The sequence below is a fragment of the Bos grunniens genome, chromosome 15 (assembly GCF_055505025.1).
Source record: "Bos grunniens cultivar Pamir isolate PY7600 chromosome 15, Bosgru_T2T1.0, whole genome shotgun sequence".
Lineage (NCBI taxonomy): Eukaryota > Metazoa > Chordata > Mammalia > Artiodactyla > Bovidae > Bos > Bos grunniens.
In genome coordinates, this window is record NC_141179.1 from 29226601 (window position 1) to 29233505 (window position 6905).

A 6905-nucleotide genomic window follows, 5' to 3' on the forward strand; every position below is an offset into this window, starting at 1 on the left:
GCTTCATCCAAGTTTGCAAGACATGTCTGTGTGAACTTGAGGCACAAGATCTCTGCTATAATGTTACTTTATTTTTAACATTGATTTGTCTCTTTTTTTGTATGTCTGTATCTAGATGGATAGATAGATAGTTAATCTCCTCCAGAGATTTTCTATAGAATTTCAGCATTCCTGGAGACAACCAAAATATCATCTTAATTCCATCAATACCCCCTTTTTAAAAAACCTGTACATACTGATTTTACAAAGAACCCTTAGCTTGTCCTTATGTAAAATATTAACCGAGGAAACTCAGGTTTGTAGTTTGTAAAGAAGAAATTGGCATGAAGTTTACTTAGAATAATGAAGAAGAAAAGAGGATATGATGAAAAAGGAAAAGAAGACTGAGAACAAAGTAGGGCAAAAAAAGTAAAACTAGGAGGTGGGGAAAGAGAAGGAAGAGGAGGGAATTGAGAGGAGAAGAAAAACTAATTAGTTAACATGTAGTTTGGGGTGAAAATAGTAACTTCCCTTTTTGAAAACAGAATCAAAATGCAGAAGAATATGGCCAATCAATATGTCAAATAGAATATAAATGGCATAGCAACCACATAACTAAATGGCATAGCAACCAAAGTGTAGCATGAGTATATAAATAAAACCATATGCAAAAGAGAGGCAAAGACCTCTGCCTAGAACACAGTATTACTCAGAGAATACAAGAAAATTCTTCAAAATCACTTCATTCCCTAGAGCCACTTGCTTAAAGCATGCATTAAAATAAAGGAAGTTTACAGGAAGAGAAAGATTAAGGAAACAAATTGAAGAGCACATAATACCATTATGGAGATAATAGATCCAACAGAAATAGAAAGTAATAAAACAGAGGTCATTAAAAACTAAATTACTAACAGAGGGAAAGCTTGAGAAAAGCACAGAGAATGGGGAGGAAAATACAAAATATTAAATAAATTAGAGAAAAAGCTAATACCTATGGAAGATCAAGCTAATCCAACAAAAAAAAGTTGACAAGGCTGAGGTAGAAAATCCAATAAATTAAATAGAAAATATTTTCAAAGATACAATACAAGAGAATTTCCCTGAATAAGGCAGGATGGTCTAGAGAATGGCATCTGCAGTTTAAGTATAATACACACTGGGTTCTATTAATGAGTGAAGTCGCTCAGTCGTGTCCGACTCTTTGTGATCCCATGGACTGTAGTCTACCAAGCTTCTCTGTCCATGGGATTTTCCAGGCAAGAGTACTGGAGTGGGTTGCCATTTCCTTCTCCAGGGGATCTTCCTGACCAGGGATCGAACCCAGGTCTCCTGCATTGCAGGCAGACTCTTTACCCTCTGAGCCACATTAGAGTTAAAGTTTTGTTCCAGTTATTAAGCTATTGTTTCTCAGCTTCAAGCCCAGCGTCTATACTCAGGTTTCTGAAGCTGCTGCTGGGACTCTGTAGACCATACTTCTTCTTGGCCAGCTGGGAGGTTCTGCCAATAGCAGATGATAGAAGGAGACTGAAGGACTCGAGGATAAAGACGGGACTTGCTCTGTTCTGCCTGCTTCCCATCGTCTTCCTGCAGATGTCCTAGTCCTATCAGTAACACCCTTTGCTTCTTTCTCACCCCAGAAGTTTTTTCTACAAGTAGTTGGGTACGGTTTTCAGTTTTTCCAGGTTCATAAAACCAGTATCATTATTTCCTACACTCCACTGCAGAAGTATGAGTGCTCAATTGCTCAGTCATGTCTGACTCTTTGCGACCCCATGGACAGTAGACTGCCAGGCTCCTCTGTCCATGGAATTTTCCAAGCAAGAATACTGAAGCAGGTTGCCATTTCCTACTCCAAGGGATCTTCCCAATCCAGGGATCAAACCCACGTCCCTTGTGTCTCCTGCATTGGCAGGTGGATTCTTTACCACTTCACCACCTGGGAGAAGTATGAGCACCAGATGGCCAAAGACCCCGAGGTCTGAGGTTCTCCTCCAAGCTCCATATCTTAATACTTTCAGATTCTTTCTTTTGCTTTCCCAGTCCTAGCGGTAGTAGCTCTTCCTGCAATTGCTACTTCGATGATACCTATCTGCCTTTTCAGTTATCTAGTTAGCAAGTCTCTATAATAAATATACCTAGTAATAGCACTTGTGTTTGTTTTTGTTAAGCTTGTGAGCAAAGGCTTATAGACAGGTGCGAAAATAAACCCTCTTTTGCAACCCAGAACTCATTGTTTAGTATGAGTTTTGATACAGGTAAGAAGGAACATGATAACTAAAACAGATTCAAATGATAGGGCTGTATTGATGAACTTAAAGATTGCTTCCAGGGCTATAGTTTTTGTTGTTCAGTCACTAAGTGGTGTGTGTCTCTTTTTGACCCCATGGACTTCAGTATGCCAGGCTTCCCTGTCCTTCATCTCCCAGAGTTAGCTCAAACTCATGTCCATTGAGTCAGTGATGCCATCCAACCATTTCATCCTCTGTCATCCCCTTTTCCTCCTGCCCTCAGTCTTTCCCAGCATCAGGGTCTTTCCCAGTGAGTAGGCTCTTAACATTGGGTGCCAAAGTATTAGAATTTCAACTTCAGCATCACTCCTTCCAATGAATATTTAGGATTGGTTTCCTTTAGGATTGACTGGTTTGATCTCCTTATTGTCCAAGGGACTCTCAAGAGTCTTCTACAGAACTACAGTTCAAAAGCAACAATTCTTCTGCACTCAGCTTTCTTTATAGTCAAACTCTCACATCCATTCATGACTACTGGAAAAACCATAGCCTTGACTAGATGGACCTTCTCTTCTTGCCTTCAATCTTTCCCAGTATGGAGCTCTTTTCCAGTGAATCAGCTCTTTGCATCATGTGGCCGAAGTATCAGAGTTTCAGCTTCAGCATCAGTTCTTCCAATGGATATTCAGGACTGATTTCCTTTAGGATTGACTGGTTTGATCTCCTTGCAGTCCAAGGGACTCTCAAGAGTCTTCTCCAATACCCCAGTTTGAAAGCATCACTGGGAGGACAAGGCTGCAGCACTCAGCCTTCTTTATGGTCCAACTCTCACATCCATACATGACTACTGGAAAAACCATGCAGTTTAGTGCTCAGTCATGTCCGACTCTTTGTGACCCCGTGATCTGTCCATGGAATTCTCTAGGCAAGAATCCTGGAGTGGGTTGCCATTCCCTTCTCCAGAGTATCTTCCCAACTGGGATCAAATCCTGGTCTCCTGCATTGCAGGCAGATTCTTTACCATCTACACTAATAAGGAAGCCATAGGAAGCACTAGGAAAAACCATAGCTTTGACTATAAGGACTTTTGTTGGCAAAGTGATGTCTCTGCTTTTTAATACGTTGTCTAGGTTTGTCATAGCTTTTCTTCCAAAAGCAAGCATCTTTTAATTTGGGGGCTACAATCACCACCTGCAGTGATTTTGGAGACCAAGAAAATAAAATCTACCACTGTTTCCACTTTTTCCCCATCTATTTGCCATGAAGTGATGGGACCAGATGCCATGATCTTCATTTTTTGAAAGTTTGTTGAGTTTTAAGCCAGCTTTTTCACTCTCCTCTTTCATGCTCAACACGACGTTCTTTAGTTCCTCTTCACTCTCAGCCATTAGAGTGTATCATCTGCACGTCTGAGTTTGTTGATATTTCTCCCAGCAATCTAGATTCCAGCTTGTGATTCATCCAGCCCAGCATTTTGTATGAGGTACTCTGCATGTAAGTAAGCAGGGTGACAATATGTAGCCTTGATGTTCTCCTTTCCCAATTTTGAACCAGTCCATTGTTCCATGTCTGGTTCTAACTGTTGCTTCTTGACCTGCATACAGGTTTCTCAGGAGACAAGTAAGGTGGTCTGGTATTCATTTCTTTAAGAATTTTCCAGAGTTTGTGTGATCCAAACAGTCAAAGTCTTTAGCATGAAGACAAACACGAATGGTGTGCCTCTTGCTAGGATGCCATATGAAGAACACAGAATCACTTCTGTGACGAGTTTGCCAAAGATACAAGACCCGAGTCCAAGCATGAAGAGACATTATACAAGCCCAAACTGAGGCCATTTTAGGAAATAGCTGACCTTCAGTCTTCCAGTGTAAAGGTCAAAAAAAAAAAAAAAATCAAAAGAAGATTGAGGAAATGTTCCATACAGAAGCAGGCTAGAAAGACCAGAGAACTAAATGCAAATTTTGATTCTAAACTGGATTCTTTTGCTATAAAAGCCATTACTGGGGCAATTGACAAAACTTGAATAATAAAACACTGAGATAGAAGTAATACATTTGGTTTAATTTTCTGATTTTGATCATCGCATTGTGGCTATGCAGGGAATTGTCTTTGTAGGCAACAGACTCTAGAGTATTCAGGTGTAATGGGGCATTAGGTCAAAAACTTACAATTAAATCATTCAGGGAGAAAAAGTTTTGGTTTACTTTTTTTAAGATATAGTTCCAAATTTTCTGTAAATTTTTAATCATTTCAAAATAAAATTTGATAATTTTTATATGCAGTTGGTCTCTATTACTGATTTACAAATCTCCAAGACATTTTATAAATGAAAAAGCAAAGTTTAAGTGGATACAGTATGTCTTTTGGTATACTTTTCAAATATATGTATTTATATTTCATCATATGTATATATATATAATTTTTTGGAAAAATGAAGAAGAAAGATTTTGTGATGATCTGGGAGGGGGTGGTAGTGGGAAGGAGCTTTCATTTTTCATTTTATATCTTCCTGCATGATTTGGATTTTTACTACAGGTACCAGGTACATTACCAGGTACAGAACTGACTCATTGAAAAAGTTCCTGATGCTAGGAAAGATTGAAAGCAGGAAGAGAAAGGATGAGATGGTTAGATGCCATCACCAACTCAATGGACGTGAGTTTGAGCAAACTCCGGCAGATAATGAAGGACAAGGAAGCCTGGCGTGCGCAGTCCATGAGGTCACAAAGAGTCAGACACAGCTGAGCGACTGAACAACAACAACCAGATACATGTATTAGTCTAATTAAAGAAAAAAAAAAAAAAAACAGGAGTTTTCTGGAAGATGAGATTATGTTCCATTTTTGTTTTTCTTTATATTCTTACAAAATCAAAACTTAATAAATATTATATAAACATTTGGATGTACACACATTATAAATTCTTTTCTGTTTATAATTAGGGTAAAAGGTTAACAAGGATCAGATAGCATCATCAGTTAAGCCATTCTGAATAATTTTGATGGCAGAAAGTCTTTACCTGGAGTTTTATTTACTTAGGCTTTTTAACTTAAAGATCTGTATGAAGAATTGTCCTTGGCTACTGAATAGCAAGGATCATATTTTTCATTGAAGTACAGTTGATTTACAATGTTATGTTAGTTTTTGGTGTATAGTAAAGTGATTCAGTTATACAGATATACATATTCTTTTATATTTTTTCCATTGTGGTTTATTATAGGATATTGACAATAGTTTCCTGTGCTATAAGTAAGACCTTGCTTTAACTATTTGATATATAGTAGGTCCTACTTTGGAGAAGGCAATGGCACCCCACTCCAGTACTCTTGCCTGGAAAATCCCATGGACTGAGGAGCCTGGTAGGCTGCAGTCCATGGGGTCGCTAAGAGTCGGACATGACTGAGCGACTTCACTTTCACTCTTCACTCTCATGCATTGGAGAAGGAAATGGCAACCCACTCTAGTGTTCTTGCCTGGAGAATCCCAGGGAAGGGGGAGCCTGGTGGGCTGCCGTCTATGGGGTCGCACAGAGTTGGACACGACTGAAGCGACTTAGCAGCAGCAGCAGCAGTTCCTACTTGCTAACCCCAAACTCCTAATTTGTCTCTCCACCAACCTCTTCTCCTCTGGTAAACATAAGTTTGTTTTCTGTATCTGGGAGTCTATCTCTGTTTCACAAGTAAGTTCATTTTTGTCTTATTTCAGATTTCATGCATGTAACATCACACAGTCTTTGTCCTTCTCGCTCTGACTTACTTCAGTCAGTGTGACGCTTGCTAAGGCCATCCATGTTGCCGCATATGGCATTATTTCTTTCCTTTTTATGACTGAATGGATTCCCTTGTGTGTCTCCCACTGTGTCTTCTTCATCTGCTCACCTGTCAATGGACGTTTAGGTTGTTTCCATATCTTAGCTACCCAGTTAGCAAGGATTCTAGAACACATAGACTTCAAGGCAGTTATCTCAGAACTGTAAGAAAAGCATTTTCCCACTTATTAATTTAGATCCATACCTCCAATTACTTCACTCACCAAAACCTCACTCTGTGGGATATGTTTTAAAACCTACTCTCTTGCTTGACAAGCACACTCCAGTGATTTGGGAGGTAATAAGTTTAAATAGGGTTTAGATTTGATAAACTCCTGTGTGTTTTCATCCATATCCCTTTATGTGCTGCCTTATTACCACAGTCAAGGGGCTTTTCCCATTACTGTTATTGTCACTGCTGTTTTGATTTCCTGATAATGTCCATGTAAAATCAAGAAACTCTGGAGCAAGACTCACATTTACTCAAACATGGAATGGTTAAAACAGATTTTAGCTTTTGGTGATCCTTTGATAAGAGATGAAGTGAGAAGCCTCCCTCTCTCAAGCCACTTAAAGATGAAAGTTTTCAAAAGGCACCTCAGAGGAAAGTTTACATGAAGTTTCAGAAGACTGTCAGCAAGAAATCACTTGCAGAATTCTAGAATCACTTTGCAATATCAAACAGAGATTAGAAGAGAAAGACAAATGCCATATAAAGCACTTATATGTAGAATCTAAAACATGCACAAATGAACCTATCTATAAAACAGAACCAGACTCACAGATGTAGAGAACACACTTGTGGTTGCCAAGGGGGTCAGGGGAAGGACAGCCTGGGAGTCTGGGGTTAACAGATGCAAACTATTACATTTAGGATGGATAGACAACAAG

The 6905-nt window shown here is 39.1% G+C and overlaps 1 non-coding gene across 1 annotated transcript; it reads left to right on the forward strand.

The window, feature by feature from the left end:
* The first annotated feature begins 2122 nt into the window (after positions 1 to 2122).
* On the forward strand, positions 2123 to 2249 carry LOC147357527 (small nucleolar RNA SNORA40). Its single transcript, XR_015142521.1, has one exon. It is a non-coding gene; the product is annotated as a small nucleolar RNA SNORA40 (small nucleolar RNA).
* The last annotated feature ends 4656 nt before the right edge of the window (positions 2250 to 6905 follow it).